General features: G+C 41.1%; 1 protein-coding gene across 1 annotated transcript in view; it reads right to left on the bottom strand.

Annotated features, from left to right (window-relative positions):
* Nucleotides 1–18,723, bottom strand: part of LOC112220765 (bifunctional heparan sulfate N-deacetylase/N-sulfotransferase 1) — an 83,071-nt gene extending 64,348 nt beyond the window's left edge. Inside the window, exon 1 of the mRNA XM_024382642.2 lies at nt 18,533–18,723. The gene's annotated coding sequence lies outside the window, so the exon portion shown is untranslated. The remainder of the gene's footprint in view (nt 1–18,532) is intronic.
* Between the last annotated feature and the right edge of the window lie 1,238 nt (nt 18,724–19,961).

Here is a 19,961-nt window from a genome sequence, read left to right as displayed (position 1 = left end):
AATAAACACTTATTTTAACTTAATATAATACATCAATAAAAATCAATTTAGCCTCAAATAAATAATGAAACATGTTCAATTTGGTTTAAATAATGCAAAAACAAAGTGTTGGAGAAGAAAGTAAAAGTAACGTGTGCCATGTAAAAAAGCTAACATTTAAGTTCCTTGCTCAGAACATGAGAACATATGAAAGCTGGTGGTTCCTTTTACCATGAGACTTCAATAATCCAAGGTAAGAGGTTTTAGGTTGTAGTTAATATAGTATTTATAGGACTATTTCTCTCAATACCGTTTCTATTTCATATACCTTTGACTATTGGATGTTCTTACAGGCACTTTAGTATTGCCAGTGTAACAGTATAGCTTCCGTCCCTCTCCTCGCCCAAACCTAGGCTCGAACCAGGAACACATCGACAACAGCCACCCTCGAAGCATCGTTACCCATCGCTCCACAAAATCCGTGGCCCTTGCAGAGCAAGGGGAACAACTACTCCAAGTCTCAGAGTGAGTGACTTTTGAAACGCTATTAGAGAACACCCCGCTAACTAGCTAGCCATTTCACATCGGTTACACCAGCCTAATCTCGGGAGTTGATAGGCTTGAAGTCATAAACAGCTCAATGCTTGAAGCATTGCGAAGAGCTGCTGGCAAAATGCACTTCAGTGCTGTTTGAATGAATGCTTACGAGCCTGCTGCTGCCTACCATCGTTCAGTCAGACTGCTCTATCAAATATAAAATCTTAGACTTAATTATAACATAATAACACACAAAAATATGAGCCTTTGGTCATTCATTAATATGGTCGAATCCGGAGACTATTATTTCGAAAACAAAACTTTTATTATTTCAGTGAAATACTGAAATACGGAACCGTTCCGTATTTTATCTAATTGATGGCATCCCTAAGTCTAAAAATTGCTGTTACATTGTACAACCTTCAATGTTATGTCATAATTACGTAAAACCCTGGCAAATTAGTTTGCAATACCCTAAATATATACTTCTGTGTATTGATTTTAGGAAAGGCATTGATGTTTATGGTTAGGTACAGTCGTGCAACGATTGTGCTTTTTCGCAAATGCGCTTTTGTTAAAACATCCCCCATTCGGCGAAGTTGGCTGTCTTTGTTAGGAAGAAATAATCTTCACACAGTTCGCAACGAGCCAGGCGGCCCAAACTGCTGCATATACCCTGACTCTGTTGCAAGAGAAGTGACACAATTTACCCAGTTAAAAGAAATTCATGTTTGCAGGCAAAATTAACTAAATATGCAGGTTTAAAAATATATACTTGTGTATTGATTTTAAGAAAGGCATTGATGTTTATGCTTAGGTGCATGTTGGAGCAACGACAGCACTTTTTTGCGAATGCGCACTGCATCGATTATATGCAATGCAGGACACGCTAGATAAACTAGTAATATCATCAACCATGTGTAGTTAACTAGTGATTATGATTGATTGATTGTTTGTTTTTTATAAAGGTAAGTTTAATGCTAGCTAGCAACTTACCTTGGCTTCTAACTGCATTTGCGTAACAGGCAGGCTCCTCGTGGAGTGCAATGAGAGGAAGGTGGTTAGAGCGTTGGACTAGTTAACAGTAAGGTTGCAAGATTGAATCCCCGAGTTGACAAGCTAAAAATCTGTCGTTCTGCCTCTGAACAAGGCAGTTTAACCCACCGTTCTTAGGTCGTCATTGAAAATAAGAACGTGTTCTTAACTGACCTGCCTAGTTAAATAAAGGTGTAGGGAAAAAAATGGCCAAATCGGTGTCCAAAAATACAGATTTCCGATTGTTATGAAAACTTGAAATCGGCCCAAATTAATCGTCCATTCCGATTAATCGGTCGACCTCTAGCCTGTACTAGAGAAATGTGTTTTAAATTAAATAAGCTTGCTAATATGTGTGATTGTTAATGGGACAATTGATGTCTACAACCATCAAAGTAATAAAGGGTAATAAAAAAAGTGGTGCACATTAATGTTATAAACATATCGTTCTATTTATCGTTATTCCATCAAATCAGGTAATTTATCGCGACATGGATTTTTGTCCATATCGCCCAGCTCTAGCTGGTAGCAGAATACTTATGGTAATAAAAATAGTTATAAACAATATAGCAGCTTCGAATGGTAATATTAATCTCTATAATCAATCAATTATTGCAGCCTTGTATGTGCCGTTTGCTAGTGTTGCACGGTAAACTGAAATGTTGTTACTTTTTCAATATTAGAACATAGAAATGGTGGGTACTAAAATTTGTGTTACTTCCAGTACTTCTGTCAAATGTGTCTCACGGATTAAGCCTGTCTATCAGCACAGCCAACCCCTTATTATAGCGTGCACTGTGCCTGGTTCACTTACTGACTGCTAGCCTGCACTGGGAGTCTGGGCAGCAACATATGTGACCGACCGGCTCGATTTGGTCTTATTTAGCTAAATTTGAAATGGTGTTTTTTACATTGGATAAAAGTAGAGCTGGAAAATAGTATATCATACACTACAGTTAAGGAACAATGGGAAAGAAATTCTGCTGAAAGTTGATAAACTTATAACCTCCATTTTGAGAAAATGGCCCTTGAATGTTCTCCTACTGGAGAGCTCTTCTTTGTCTACAACCATTCAGTGTCGTTCACACCCTCTTTAGCTTTAGCCCCATCCATCTCTTTAAAGATCCACATGTGAGGCTATGTACTAAACAACCAAAGATTTCAAGACTAAAGGCTGGCTTATACTACGGGTGTGTTCGTAAATTTAATCTGGAATGCCAGAGTGTTTTCTGGGCGTTCGTAAACTCAGAGCATTGTCAGATTGTCCATTTCTAAATTCAGAGCATTTCGCTCTCCGAAAAGTAGGGTTAGCATTCTGACCTAACAGCAGTCAAGCACCCAAGCTAACTGGCTAACATTGGCTAGCTTGCTAGCTACTTCCAGACACAAATGAGAGAACAGCTCAATCTGACCATTTTACTCACCCTAGCAGAGCTGGTTAGACTGTTTTTATGTTATCCAGAGCATTGGTGACTGCAACTGTGCTGCTGGAAACAATTTAATGACGCCCTTTTGCCATCGTTTACCGACACCGGCCATATTCAAAGGGTGTTGAGTGTTCGTAAATGTGTCAGTTATTCTGCACTCTAGCACAATCAGACGAGAGTGCTCTGAAATCAGAGTAGATAGCCAGAGCGAATTTACCAGCTACGTCTATCGACAGTTGTCGCAGTGACATCATAAACATTCTATTGACATAGTTACTTGCATAGTGGAGTATTTTGATAAGACATGTAGCTAGCTAGCTAAACAATGAACCATAATCCCAACTCATAATGTTACAACCCTGCATGAATCTGCAATTAGCTAACCAACCAGGTTCAATGTTAGCTAGCTAACATTAGACTATAACTAGCAAAGCAAATGGCTCTGAGATAAAAAATAATATTACTACACAGATCATACATGTAACATTAGCTAGCTAGCCAGCTAATGTTAGCTAGCTAGCTAACAGTACACTTTAACTTGAAATGAAAACAACTTTCTGACTAAATTTGAAACGTGTAATATCTGAAAATGTAGCTAGCTAGACTCTCTTACCCATATAAATGGATGTACGCTTCTCTCTCTGTCACAGATGCCATGGTTGCCCTTAGTTTGAAGATGTAATCCACTGACTTCAAAACTCAGTCCTACAGAAAGTGGAAAGCAAAATGATACAGTTCTAGTACGTGATATCTTTTTTTTTTAAAGCCACATTAGGAAGGATTACCCACACATGCTGACCAGCTCATATTATAGACAGAAGCATGCTACATGGCAGACCAATCCGAACTCACCTCTCGCATGTCCAGCCCACTCATTATCTCAGCCAATTATCGCTAGCGGGAAGGTTTCTGTATTTGTTTGTGGCTAAACCAACTAGGCACGTAATTTAACAATTTTATTCGTATTTACAGATGTCATACAATTGTGTTATTAAAGCACAAGAAAGTCCACATGTTCCAGAAGGTATTTCTGCCAAAAATTGCATTGATCAATGGCGCTCCTGTGAAGTAGTGCCGTGCAACACGTCTAGTTTCCTGAAATGAGTCACATATTAGCTCCCCGCTCATGCTTGACAGAAGTTAACACACTTGAATAATTTAATTTGACCTTTATTTAACTAGGCAAGTCAGTTAAGAACAAATTCTTATTTTCAATAACAGCCTAGGAACAGTGGGTTAACTGCCTGTTCAGGGGCAGAATGACAGATTTGTACCTTGTCAGCTCGGGAGTTTGAACTTGCAACCTTCTGGTTACTAGTCCAATGCTCTAACCACTAGCGTACCCTGCCGCCCCGGCAGGAATGTAGAAATGTTCGAACTGTTAATTACTGTTCACTTTACAATGGAGGAAGATATACCGGTAGCTTCCAGCTTTGTAGGCTAACTTTCCTTGCTGACTGCTAAAGCTAACATCAATTCACTACCGTAGTACTTTGTTTGTAATAATATGAAAACCATAGCAAAACATTTCAATGCTGATTGCCATCAGAAACTTTATTAATTCACTTACTTGGTCTCTTTCTCACATCCCTCCAAAAGATGATCTACTGCCTCAGCGAACTGCCTGCCTTGTGAATGATGTAATTACTCGATAAAGAGACAGCACACACTTTTACAAAAGTAGGCTGCTTCATCACTGTCAGTGATCAGGCCAACCACCATTTTGTCACCAGCAAAGTTGATGATGGAGTCATGGGAAAAAGGGGGAACAGGAGTGGGCTAAGCACTAGGGTCGAATGGCAGAAACTCAGTTACCGAAATTTACCGGGATTTACCGCCTAAAACCACTTCCTTTTCCAGGGATAAATAACTGCGAGACACCGGTAAATTATTTATATGAACAGCATGTTGTGAAATGGAACTGTTAAATTATGTGCAATGTCTAAATCTTGCTTCTCTACGGTCTCCGCATGATGAATCAACACTCAGGGTAAGGACAGACAGCCCATCTCAGTACGGAGTGCAGTTCACAATGGATGTAGACCTATCCTCTCATCATGGTAACTTTTTCTTTTGACAGGTAGGCCGACATAGCCTATGCTACAATAATATAAAGACCGAATGCGCATCTAATTTAATCATTTCCATCTGGCTTTCGGGGGTCACCTTGTTCTTTAATTGTAAAGATTATACTTGTTTTAATTGCTGCTGTAGATTTAAAACAGCCCATCAGTCGAATATCAATGCTTTAAATCAGTGCACGCGCAAGCACTCTCACAGACTCGCTCTCTCCATGAACTCCATTCAAATTGCATCCAAAATAGATCATCCTGTCACTTTAATAATGTTTACATATTTTGCATTACTTATCTCATATGTATATTCTGTATTATGTCCTATACTACTACTGTATCTTAATCTATAACGCTCTGACACTGCTCGCTCAAATATTTATATATTCTTAATTCCATTCCTTAGATGTGTGTATTGTTGTGAAATTGTTAGATATTACTGCACTGTTGGAGCTAGAAACACAAGCATTTTGCTACACCCGAAATAGCATCTGCTAATCATGTGTATGTGACAAATAAAATAGGATTTGATTTGATTGATATATAGCCCTATATATGTCCTAGCCTACCTCTTTCAGGTAATACATTCAATGCAGTGTTAGCCTCATATTTAGCTAAATAATGATGGGTTATACAGATTTTTCTATTGTGATATTGACTGTACGTTTGTCTATCCCATGTGTAACTCTGTGTTGTTGTTTTTGTCGCACTGCTTTGCTTTATCTTGGCCAGGTTGCAGTTGTAAATGAGAACTTGTTCTCAACTGGCCTACCTGGTTAAATAAAGGTGAAATACATTATTTTTATTTTTTTAAATGTCAGCTTCGGAAGGCAGGATCACCCAGTACCTTTTACATGTTCATATAGCCTCAGGGTTAGCTACTATAGCCTTGTGTGTTGATCCTGTCCTTTAGCTTGGCACGTAACTCTGTTAATCCAGGGTTTTTGGTTGGGAAAGCAGCACACTTTCACTATGGGGACAACATCGCTGATGCACTTCCTTATGAAGCAGTCACTCTGAAACTGTTTAACCTATACACTCACAGAGCAGAGAACGAGGAAGGGAAAGAGACAGAAAAGAGAGAGAGGAACATTCAGACAGGAAGGTGTTTTAAGGCCATGGTGGTTTGCACGTGGACAGTTCTACAGCTTAGAGTGTGAGGCCTATCTGGGTGTGTGTGAAGTATCAATGTGCAGGGGCCAACTGGGTAAACAAAAGAGAGCCGAGGAGTACCATCTACCCTCCACCTGTCCCCCTACATACCCACACTAACCATTAGCCTATATCTCAAACCCTGAGGCTCAAATCCCCGTACCTACAGACACACACACCGACAAGGTAAACAACACACACGCATACACAATTAATGGCAAAATGTATCCACACACCATAACTCATCCGAACTGGTAACCAATAGCACTTGAGGACACGATCCTAGCATCCAGCGGTGAAGTGGCTCATTCCCATTACCAGACTCTCTCGTACTCTGAAATACATTCACTAACAGCTATTGTAGCGCTGCTAGCTCTGGAGTGCTGCTCCCATGCTGTGTGAATGTAACCATGCCCCCCAGGGCAAGCGCCAAACACTAAGGTGAATCCCATTAACATCCTGCCAGCTTGTTTTTAAACCACTAAATAAAACAGCCAACATTTTACATCTAGCATATAATAAACTTTCATAGCAGAGAGAGAGAGAGAGGGAGGGAGGGGGGGACCTAGGGAAGAAACAGCAGGCCGCTGGGGGTTTGAACACCGATAATATAGGCCAGTCTACATGGCTTTAAGTTCTTTATCTATCTATTATTCAGCGCTTCTTCATTTCAAAAGTGCTTTTACACAGCCTGTTTGTCACGGAAGAAACATATAGGACCTTAGCTAACCCCAGCCTTAGATACAGAGAGGTCATGTAGCCTATACAAGCAAAACAGACACAAACATGAGCATGTAATCTTAGCGATATTGACACCGGTATAATGAATCGGAATGTTATTCGGTTACACTTCACATAAAATGTATCTTAAACTTCTCAAACTATTTAAATCTGCCTACTTTATGACAGTGGAAAGATTTTTTGTATAAACTGTAAAGCAAGGTGAATCAGAAACAGGGGAACGCAACATATAGGTGAGCCTACTGTCTATTTGGAAGGTCTCCTTGTCCCTTACAGGAAACTGGAGCTACATAGAACTACAAGGATGAAATTGCTCTTCTCTCACTTTCCCAGCCCTCACCATCCAATCATGTGCGATGTGGTGTAACGCTACACCCCATACCTCCATTATCGCCGGCTAATGGAGTCTCATAGAATGTATCCGATCCCAGCCCAGAGGAGCAACACCTTGGAAACTCACCTCCGCCTCTCCCCTATCTCTATCTCTCCCCAGCCCGCCTGAGCCCCCCCCCTCCTAACTTTCCAACGAGCGTAAATTCCTCCAGAGGCTCCGTGGATGGCCTGTGACATGTGTTCCTGGCGGCGGAGTGATGACGAGATGTGGGCACAACGGCTGGGTTCGGTTTCAAAGCTATTCTGTTTCTGGAACTTCACATCACTTCACTCCAGCCACATTCACTTCCACTCCCAGTCTCCCACACCCCAAATCAGCCCCAGCCTGAGAGGACATCATACTGGGTCATCAACACCTCATCAGGGTGCTTGTCTCCTAGCTATATGAGAAAGCGAAGTACGGAACCTTCTGACCACAAATCAAATGTTTTGCCACTAAACCTAGGCCTAACATTGTCACTAGTTCCTAACACACCAGCCGTCCTGGGAATGAAGCTACTACTTTAACCCTTGATTAAGAATACATTATTCATGTACTGTGCTCAGGAATTCTGACAATATAGTCAATTGCATCCTTCCGAGCATGAGTCATGACCATGGGCTTACCTTATCTCATCTATCTTCCATTCTCCTGAGTGAGTGTCATCCCCACAGTAACTACTAACTAGGCCTATATGATGTGTGTATGAGTCACTGTACAGGATAATTCAGCAGGGGAATTATGACAGTGGAAAATCATTTCCCTGGGCCTGGGCTGCTGAGGGAATGAGAGGAGGCCGTGGCTAATCGTTCAGTAATCTGATCCACCGCCACCACCGCATACTGCATACTGGAGCGTTCAGACACAAACATAGGCAGCCATACACACACAGTCACACACACACACATACACACGCACACAGACACCCCCCGTGACTGCCAACAATCTGTCTTGCCATAGATATTCAAGCTGATTTAAGTCAAAACTGTAACTAGGCCACTCAGGAACATTCAATGTCGTCTTGGTAAGCAACTCCAGCGTAGATGTGGCCTTGTGTTTTAGGTTATTGTCCTGCTAAAAGGTGAATTCTTCTCCCAGTGTGTTGGAGAGCAGACTCAACCAGGTTTTCCTCAAGGATTTTGCCATTTATTTTTATCCTAAAAAACTCCCATGTCCTTGCCGATGACAAGCATACCCATAACATGATACAGCCACCACCATACTTGAAAATATGAAGAGTGGTACTCATTAATGTGTTGTGTTTGCCCCAAATATAATACTTTTTATTCAGAACAGAAAGTACATTTCTTTGCCACATTTTTCACAGTATTACTTAAGTGCCTTGTTGCAAACAGGATTCATGTTTTGGAATATGCTTTATTCTATACAGGCTTCCTTCTTTTGACTCTGTCATTTAGGTGAGTATTGTGGAGTAACTACAATGTTGTTGATCTATCCTCAGTTCTCATATCACAACCATTAAAAAATCAAAACTGTTTTAAAATCACCATTGACTTCAAGGTGAAATCCATGAGCAGTTTCCTTCCTCTCCGGCAACTGAGTTAGAAAGGATGCCTGTATCTTTGACTGGGTGTATTGATACACCTTCCAAAGCCTAATTAATGACTTCACCATGCTCAAAAGGGATATTCAGCATCTGTTTTTTGTTGTTTTTACACATCTAACCTCCTTGGTGTTTGTGCTTGAATCTGTGCTTGAAAGTCACTACTCAATTGAGGGACCTTACAGATAATTGTATGTGTGGGTTAGTTATTAAAAAAACATATTAACCACTATTATTGAACACTGAATTAAATCGATTTGTTGAGCACATTTTTACTCCTGAACTTATTTAGGCTTGCCATAACAAAGGAGTTGAATACTATCCCTTTACATATTTATCATTTCAAGACGTTTCTACAAACAAAATTCCAAAATAGACATCCAACCAGAACCAGAACAAATAGCAGGCCAAACTATCCCTCTCAGCACTGCCTGGACTGCGCAAAAATGTAAATGCTTTCCGTTTGAGTTATATTAGGTTTTATTTTCATCTGTCATTTTCTGTGTGGGTTAGTGACACAAAATCTCAATTTAATACATTTGTATATTTATACCTTTGCTTATTTGATCTGGTTACTAACATCGGCCAACAGCACAGCACCAAATTCTTGTTTCAACAACATCTAATCTGTGCTTCAGAACCAAAGAATTGTACCGCTTGACTGTTGAGCAATGATCAGCATTGGGAAAGGGGGATACCTAGTCAGTTGTACAACTGAATGCATTCAACTGAAATGTGTCTTCTGCATTTAACCCAACCTCTAGGAATCAGAGAGGTGCGGGGGGCTGCCATAATCAACATCCACGCCTTTGGCACACAGGGAACAGTGGGTTAACTGCCTTGCTCAGGGGCAGAACAACAGATTTTTACCTTTACCAGATTTTTCCCCAGCTCGGGGATTCGATCCAGCAACCTTTCGGTTAATGGCCCAACGCTCTAATTGGCATGCAAAAGCGGGCGCACATAACCAGACTTAATTGTGACCAAAAAGCGCTTGTTTAATTTTCTCCGGGTTTGCCTGCCAAAAACAGAGAAGCCTACCTCCATTAATATTATCCTTTTAAATACAGTTTAGCAATCTACTATGGACACATCTTTTCCAGAATAATAGGCTACCTGGTGATTTCATTGATAATTTTCCTATTTCACATAGGCCTAGTTTGGGTGGGTGAAAATGATATACCTCAGTGGTGGTACTGGCTAAGCCACTAAAGAAAGCGGTGACATCACAATACCTTCAATACTTGTGTACAATGTGACATGATATCCATAGTTGATTTTGACTGCTAACATGAATGACTTTCAGCGCAAAATCTGTATCTTGCATTTTGAAAATGCATCATGCTTTATGGCTGTAATGACAGGCTACATTGGCACAGCCATCGTGCGGGCGTTAGCCCTGTGCGAGTGCGCGAGGGTCGCAAGCTTTGAATCACTCCTTTTTAGGGGTCACAGGTCAAAAAGTTTGAAAACAATTGAGCTCGCGAACAGATTTCTGATTTGCTGTAGGCCTACAGCTACACTCTTACGTTAAAGCAATCTATGATTATCATGAAGCTCGCGTGTGTCCCAATCTTCATATTACTTTCGCTTTGACCTTCAAACAAACAACATGCGCGATGAAACAATGCAATAGCCGCTCTAAATGCAATGTGATTAGGGTATATTCAGTAGCCTATTATTCCTGGTATAGCCCTCTAATCTGCATCCGATGCATTCAGAAATGAGCTGCTACTCAAGAGAATATTTCAGAGACATCAAATTATGATGCTGCATGAGGTTCCGGACCGTTGACCGTCTCTGGAGGTTCCCGGACCGTTGACCGTCCCTGGAGGTTCCAGACTGTTGACCGTAGTTGGAGGTTCCGGACTGCGAAACGTCGCCGGAAGCTCTGGACTGTGAACCGTGGCCAGAAGCTCTGGACTGTGAACCGTGGCCAGAAGCTCTGGACTGTGAACCGTCGCTGGAAGCTCTGGACTATGAACCGTCGCCAGAGGCTCTGGACTGTGAACCGTCGCCGGAGGCTCTGGACTGTGAACCGTCGCCGGAGGCTCTGGACTGTGAAACGCGGCCGGAGGCCTAGTGCGTGGAGCCGGCACAGGTGGTACCGGACTGGTGACACACACTTCAGGGTGAGTGCGGGGAGCTGGCACAGGACGTACCGGACTGGGGAGGCGCACTGGAGATCTTGTGTGCGGAGCCGGCACAGATGGCACCAGACTGATGACCCGCTCTTCAGCCCGTCTGCGCTGCAGCCTACTCCTTGCTAACCCCTCTCTCCGGTATCCTTCCTCACATTGTTCCATCGACACCCAGGTGGGCTCTGGCACTCTCCTCAGCTCGACCGGCCACCCCTCGTGCCCTCCCCCCAAACAAATCTTGGGGTTTCTTGGTCCCCGGCGTTGTCGCTGTCCCTCCATGCTCCTTGGCGACTCCTGCCAAGGAAGGGTCTCGTGTCCTCCCATGATTTCCTCCCATGTCCAAAACACATTCTCCTCCATGGCACGCTGCTTGGTCCTTGCGTGGTGGGATGTTGTTTGTGTTTAGTTGCCTGTGTGCACGTCATGACTTCACGTTTCGTTGTTTCATTATTGTTTTGTTTGTTTCATGGAGATTAAAAATATGTGGAACTATACTCACGCTGCACCTTGGTCCACTCATTACGACGATCGTGACAAAACGGACTGAACTAAGGGGGTAAACGCACCAGAGTTCAGAAAAACACTTTAATCCAATTTGGTGTCAAAGCCCCCTTGTTTGCATATATCCCAGGGTGCCTTTTCCGTGAATTTTAAAGTTACCAGTACCACCCGTGACTGTGTTTGCTAGGGACAGAGACATGTTGTTGCATTCATACATTTTCAGTCTTGTGGCCTTCACCAAGTGAGATCCTAAGTGAATTGATTGTCGTTCAAATTAAATTCTTTAAGACGATACATATATTTTATAAAGCCTTCTAGTTTTACCCTAATTACCAGCAGAGTGCATGCCCCGCCCACCCAAGGACTGTCTTTTTCAGCTGTCTATTTCCTGTGTTTGAAAGGTGCAAAATCCACTTGTCACTTATAAATCTCTCTGGATTGATTGCTTTCATTTTACTCCTGCGACTCTTTCCTACTCTTGCTTGTGCCTGTCGTTTTTCCCCCGTCAACGTTACGACTGTGGAAATGTTTGTAATGACCAGTCAAACACACCCCGGTAACAGTTGAAATGTGTTCAAAATACATTGTCTTTCCGTTGAACCTATAAGAAAGCTAAAGCTTCGTGTGGGATTTAACGCACCTTATCAACACTTGCATCACAAGAAAGAGAAGAAAGGGAACTTTATTTTTGATGGGTGTTCATTTTGTGGAATTTAAAAAAGTTAGAAAAAGTTATAATTTAATAGAGTTGAAATGTTTACATGCGCGTTTAGATGAACACTCGGATTATAGTGATATTATGTCTGATCTCACAAACAATGTAAAGTATGTTTATATTAGGTGTAATCTCGAGCCAGCATGTTGATTTTTAATCCAAGGTTATCCTGCTTTTGATACACATTGAATTATGCAAGAGAATGTGACAACAGTAATTCAAATAACATGTATTGGTCACATACCCATATTTAGCAGATGTATATTGTGGGTGTAGCGAAATGCTTAATTAATGAGGCAGTCGAGACGGTGCAGGTGAGTGCAGGTAGGGTAGACAGAGCATGATTTTGCAGTGGTTGCAGCCTTGTCCCACCCCTTTATGTAAATGTATTAATATATGAGAATACAACCAGTGTGTTTATGCAAATTAGGCACATCATTTTCTTTATTTTAACACAAAATATTATTTTAGAAACCTGATACAATAAGAACATGTATATGTGTGTGCATTCTAAGATTATTTTTTTTTTTACATTTGACAATAGATTGAATCCCTGAACTCCATGTCTGTGCCAGTGAAATGTTTTATGTGCTATTCAATTTCTGATGAAATATAAAAATTCTAAAAGTTGAGTATTTTCATCAATTGTTCAACTGTTGCATTTCTTAAAATAGTTTCGATTAACATTGCTACTAATACAATTGCCTGAAACTCAATAGTTTACAGGCCACATCAGGCTTGCAAGTCACATACAGTATGTGCTGGCTTGCAAAGTGATGTGTAATTCCTATTGGAATCCAGCCAGAGTGGGGATATCCAACTTTTATTAATCCGCAACGTGCATTCAGAATGACTGCCAGGGTTAGGAAGACTAAGATATGAGACTTCCTAAACAATTTAAACTGGAACAACCATTTCAGTAGCATGTGCAATAAGTCCAAGTAGCAGATTGGAATAGTTTAGAAAAGGTTATGTTATTTATATTTGAGTAGCATAAGATGAATTAATCAATCAATGTACGTACATGGAAAAACACAGATATTGAAACAAACAATTCTAGACCTGCAATAGAGCATGCTGGGAAATATGATAACGATGGGCGTGGTTTTGTTTCAACTCTTGATATTAACACAACACTGGGGTCCTGTTAAACCACTGAGTGTTCATTTAACTCTTGAATCAACACTAGAAGTATTACACACAAAAAAAATCAACAAGTTAACACTGGCCAATTTGCTGTGTGCTATGAAAGGGACACATCTGCAGGCTTCCATACATTTCAAGAGTCTTTTAGAATTCTGAAGAACCGTAGATGTCAAGAACCCCACACTTAACTCAAAGGTTGTTTATCGGGTAAGAGATCTCCTAAGAACCTTCGTAATGTTGGCAATGATGCCCTTTATCTACTACCCCAGAGTCAGATGAACTCATTTGTATGTCTCTGCATGCAGTTTGCAGGAAGTTGCTAACGAGCACTAGTGCAATCGCTAACTAGTGTTAGCGCTCATGCTATTCATACTGGACACAGAGGCATAGAAATGGTATCCATGAGTTCATCTGACTCTGGGGTAGTAGATAAAGGGCATCATTGCCAGCATTACGAAGTATCCCTGCAGATGTGTCCCTTTCATAGCACACAGAAAATTGGCCAGTGTTTACTTGTTGATTTTTTTCTGAGTAATTGTTCTAGTGTTGATTCAAGAGTTAAATGAACACTCAAAGTATCCATTTAAGAGCTGAGGAAGAACCATTTAAAACCTTGATTTGTTTCAGTGTAGTATCAGGTGCAGTGCAAGCGTCAAATTCTTGAGAGAGAGAGGATTGCCATCAATAAATATGCCACTTAAATGTTTTGGGGTGATCAAGAATATTAACAGTTTACTTTGCATGCCCACCAGCAATGGGGCAAGCAACAAATATTAGCATAGACCTACTGGTCTTTTGCTATGTCAACATTTCTTGAAATTGATAGTTTACTTATGAAGCTTGCATTTGGAATTTGTTGTTATAATGTATTATTACATAATCAAAAAGTGTTGATGAAAAAGACTGAAAAAGACTGTCTGGTACCCTCAATAAATATACAAAGATTTGTAGCTGAACAAGACATTGCACATAAAGATTTTTTTTTTAACTTGATTTGAACTTGTGACTTGAATTGCTCTTAGAATGCACGACTTGGACTTGACTCGACCCGTTCTACTTTGGACTCGAATTGAGACTCTGACCTTGTGACTTGAGACTTACTAGTGACTCGAATAAGTGACTTGGTCCCACCTCTGCCTTTTTTTATTCAAACAACTCTCAAGGTTATCCTCTAGGTTTTACTGATATGATCTGGTGAATCACTAATACTGGGCTGTGCTGTAGTTGTACTGTCCAAATGTGTTTACTTCTACGATACTCTCCCAGTCAGTAGCGAATGCCACTCCGTTGATCTTTTCCAAGAAATCCAATTTCAACATATAATCTGAATAAATATCCTATATAAACATCTAATGAATCGATCCCTTACAATCAATTGGCCAAAGAGCATACAGCGGACAAACTAATGGAGAGGGAGAAGTCAAAGGATGAAGTACTATGGAACAGCCACTGCATGTCTATGGGTGCCGCCAGCAGTCTTGTGCTGGGGAAGAAGGATAGGGTCAGTGGACCTAATGTATTGGAAGTTTTCCTGGTTCCCCTCTTATTCTATAGACTGGGTTCTGGGTTGGCCCCTCACACACACTGAGCACTAGTGATGGGCGTTCCGTCTCTTTTCAGTGAGCCGGCTCGTTCGGCTCAGCTCACCAAAAAGTGACGGCTCTTTTGGCTCCCAAACGGCTCTTTAAAAAAAATATATGTTTTGTATTTTTTTCAAGTCGAACCGTTTGAGATAGTTTGACTATGATTGGTGTTAAAACAATTCTAATTAAATTATTGAATGAAAATCATACTCTACCTTAACCACAATGTATTTAAAAATGCATTGGTTTGTTATGAAAAAGAATGCTTGAATTTGAATTTAACAAAGTGCATATAAGTCTAACCATTCAAAACTAATACAATCTGAACAGCATAATAGAATATTGCACCAAATCAAATAAAAATAAATAACAATTTGCAAAACTGCAGCATCCCACAAATTGAAATAAATGTAAAAAAGAAGGATGCTATTACACATGTGCATTAAAAGTATAACTTTTTTAATGTATATAAACAAAGTGCAAATAAATGTAACAATTCAAAACGAATACAATCTGAACAACATAATAATATAAAATCACACCATATCAAAGAAAAATAAATAACAATGTGCAAAACTGCAGCATCTCACTTAAAACATTAAACTGGTCCTTCTTTTCTCTCTCTTCTTTTATTGCCATGTTATAACCAGCAGCACACAGCAATGCTGACCATATTTTGCTTTTATGAGAGATTTGCATTCAGAAATGCAAGCTGCCTGACTTTCGAGGGGCTGATGCGGTTTCTTCTCTCAGTAATTATTTGTCCCGTTTCGGAGAAGACCCTCTCAGATGGGAACGGATGTGGCCACTATGCAGTCTTCCTGTCATGACTTTAGTAAGCCGTGGGTAGACAGAGGCCTTGTTCTTCCACCAGCTCAGAGGATCTGCAGATCTTTGGAAGAGGGGCTCCTCCAAATAAGATCAGACATCCATTATGACATCTACTGAGGGATTCCTTCGTGCTGCATCCCCAGTTGCTCTCTCGTCAAACAGCATCCAAAGAGCAGATGTTTGTGGCACTACTGCTGGTGCTTCTGCTCCATCTGATCCCTCTTCTTCCTGTTGCCCTGGTTCCTGAGCCAGCTGACTGATGGGGCTGTCCCTCCCTGCTGCTGAGGTTATTCTTTCAAGAGCCTAATCAATCTCTCTGGCATCACTGAAGGATAACTTCTTAAACCTGGGGTCAAGTGCAGCGGTTTCTGATAGTACGTGATTATATTCCATTCTGTTGAACTTTCTGTCCATTGATGAACATAGGGTGTCCATCAACTCTGTCACATGTCCTGTGGAGGCTAGCTGTGATTCGCTGCAGGCCCTTACACAGGAGTCCCTGATCTCAAAGTAGTCCAGAAGACAGCTAGACATCGAAAGATCTTCAATGAAGTGGCATGTAACCAACATGTAAGAAGTGGTTGCCCTTGATGACCAGCAGTCAGTGGTAAGGCAAGCTGCAGTAGCTTTTTTCCCACACTGAAGCCTGTGTGCTCTTGTACAGTTGTGGAATAAGTGATTTTAAAAGGGTTTTCCTGCTTGGAATTGTGTACATTGGATTTAGACTATTGCTATAATTTCTAAAACCTCTGTCCTCCACGATCGGAAAAGGCTGGAAATTGGTGACAATCATTTTAGCCAATGCAATATCAATTTGGCCTTGTTTTTCTTCAGACATAGACTTTGGCATAAAGTGGTCCATAGAAGCCTGCGTTGCTGTGGGTCGCGGAGGTGGCCTACTTGACTGAGTGGATACATCTCTGCGTGTGGAGGTGCTGGCTCCACCACTATCACTAGCAGGCCCGCTAGTTTCTCGAAGCTCCGCTACAGCTAGCATCACAGTTGGGTGCATAGTTCGCATATGCCTGTGTAGGTTGTGCGTAGAACCAGCTTTATATGAGATTTTTTTTGGCAAATTCTACACTGTGCTCTAACATAGTCTACATTATTAAAATGCATCCAAATGCTACTGTGCTTCTGACTAATTTTCCAGCTGTTGTTTTCACAGTTGTCCTTCCTCCCTCCTCGGCTGCTAAGTGAGTGACTGTGAGTGAGTTGGCTCGGCCCTCCCTCACGCATCTTTGGTTCATTGGTTGACACTGCATGTCTGATTGACAGGAACAACAGGTGAGGCTGTTAGTCTGAGCAGACAGTCTGAACGAATGTGTGAGCTTGAGCATTTAGGCCTATATTACTTTTTTTTTTTGTTCTTTGAATTAGTTAATTATATCCATTTAAATCTTTTGATTATTCATATCTTAATTTTTTAAATATTTTTCTAAATAGATTTGGATCTCCTGATATGCAAGCCGGCTCCCAACATTCAGCTACAAGAGCCGGCTCTTAGAGCCGACTCTTAGAGCAGACTCATTCGCGAATGACCCATCACTACTGAGCATGGCTTTGAGGGGCACTGACATGGAAAAATACAAGAACTGGTATGTTGTGGGGCTACTGTGGTTCCCATCAGCCTAAACTTTCAATGAATAGCATTACATTCTCGTCAACTCAGCAGCATGTTTATAACATGCTTATAACAGCCTTACATATCCTTTATAACAGCACATTAGGATGAAGTTCTGCTGAGATTTGATCACATAGCAGCAGCAAACGTAAAAAAATGCACTGGAACTTCTCTATGTGGAAACTGTCTGAATTTGCCTCAATAGGAAAACGTGTGTATAAAAACATGTGTAAACGTAGGATATACATCTTTGTACTACTTAGTCATGTGCATGTACATCATCACTATAATGATGTTATGTAGCCTACAGTTTCTCAAAAACTATGAAGGGTGGATACTGAAGTTGGCTACTTTGAAGGAAGGCTCTACTCGACAAACGATGTAGCAGCCTAATCACTACTGCCTTCCCTCCACATCAGTCAGTCCTAGCGGGACATAGCCTACATAACCAACTTTCCACTGTCACGTGAAACGTTATTGAATTAAAAATGAATTGTTGGGTGCAGTCAGAAAAAAATGTGGTCCAAAGTGCTCCATCTTTAGGTATAAAAATAAGGAAATATATGTACACTTTTTCTCGCATAATTCCAATCAGCAACATTGCAAAATATGAAGACAACCGCAGGTTGTTTTCCCACTTCGACAGTGTTTTCAGATTCTGTCTGTACACTCATTCAGAATGGTAAGTAGACTTACTGAACAGTTACAATCACTCCTAACGATACTCACAGGCCACAAAGTTACAATGATAAGTTAATATCTTGCTCGTGCGAAGTTGTATCACGGGGCTTCACTTGCTTGATGTAGATATTAAAACACCCGGACACAATTCCAGGCGGAAAACTTCGACTAGAATTCATACAAATGGCCTTCATTGGTACCACTATTGAATAGCCAAAAACTGCTGTGAGATTCAACTCTGTAATTACCCGGGCTTCGTTTTCAATTCATGGGAAATTCAGGCCAAAACTGTGGCTGCATTTTCAGTCTGCGCCAAGGCGAGTGGATGATAGCAAGCCAGTCGAGGCTAGTAGTTGAACGATTAAGCCGCGATCAGCTCGTCTTGACCAAAACATTTGCACCAGAAAACGATGTACTTTGTCACACTCACCTTCTCAATCGGCATCTGGTAGAATTAATACTTGGATTCAACCAAAGCAAACACGACGCCTCATCTCGCTTTCCCTGTACCTGGGCTCCGTTCTCCCGTTTTTGCAGACTTGTCTGATGAGAGAAATGTCAGAATGTCCCTCTTTCTGCAGAGCTATACAACACTGCCCCACAATGGTCGACAGGGGGCACCAGCACGGCATCAATTGTCCCTAATCAGGTTACAGCGTTATCTCATTAAATGAATAGTTAAATTACATATTTAGCTCATCTTCTGGACAGTCTGTCCAGTAAGTCCACACAATATTTAAATTTGTTTATTTAGTAATACGGATGAAAAAGAGTTCAGAAATAGTTCCTACCTGCTCATTCATTTATACATTGGTTGAAAATGTGTGATATACTGTAAATTCATTCAAGTACTGCTTGCCAAGTAAGTACTGAGATTATGGCTGCATTGAAATAGTAATCGCACAATTCAAACCATTCAAACAGAAAGGGGCTAACAACAAGTGTCTGTCTGAACGCCAATGTCTCATTCCAAACCCTTCATCTCCCTGAACAAGCAAATAATGTAAAACTGATTCAGGATCAGTTTTCAGGGGAATAAAGTCACCACACATCTATGTCCTCTGACCTTGAGACACATGTGGCCTGTAATTTGATTTTGGAGGGGCTAAACCCGGGACGAAGCCGTCCTTCAAACAGATTTGCCTGTCTCACCCAGATCTTATGACAGGGGGGCAAGGGGGGTAACACCACACAACTAATTTGGAGTCCAAGACAGGCAAGGAAGCCAACACTGAGAGAGTTAACTTTATTGTCTTTGTCTTCCCCAAAATGAAGCAGACGCAGTCCTCAGTCAATACTATGTGTGTCCTGTGGCTAAATGTGGGAGTATATCAGGCATTTAAAATTCGCCCTGGCCACAGGGGCAATCGATAACTAAACAGAGGTAGTCGGATGAGTACATAATTAAAAACTATATTGATGTGTTCTGAGGGAGGGACAGTGGCTGTCCTGTGCCATGTGAAAACATGTGAAAACTGCTATACCCAGTGATAGGCGAGCCAGTTCACGGCAGGAGAGGGCATTACTGCCTTTATCTGAACAACATCCAAATCCAGAGTTAAGATCAACCAATGTCTTCAACCTAGAGGTCAACTACTCAAGTCAGTTTGGGAAATGAATTTAAATTCATCAAAATAATGACCCATAATTTCTTATGAAAAAATTCACCATTTCATGAACTTCAAACAGCATATTTCCTGAATTGAAAGTCTGGGATTGTACAGTTGACCCCATCTCTGTCTGAGCCCAACCTCCTGCCTGTTGTGCCAAGCAGAATACTCCAACCTCTAGGCTTGTAGATGTATTATTATCCCTGTATGTGGTGTCTCAGCAGAGAGCCTCTTCCACGACCTTATATA

Source organism: Oncorhynchus tshawytscha, linkage group LG21, assembly GCF_018296145.1.
Source record: "Oncorhynchus tshawytscha isolate Ot180627B linkage group LG21, Otsh_v2.0, whole genome shotgun sequence".
NCBI classification, from domain to species: domain Eukaryota; kingdom Metazoa; phylum Chordata; class Actinopteri; order Salmoniformes; family Salmonidae; genus Oncorhynchus; species Oncorhynchus tshawytscha.
Note: the sequence above shows the minus strand (reverse complement) of the source record. Positions and strands in the feature narration are given on the sequence as shown.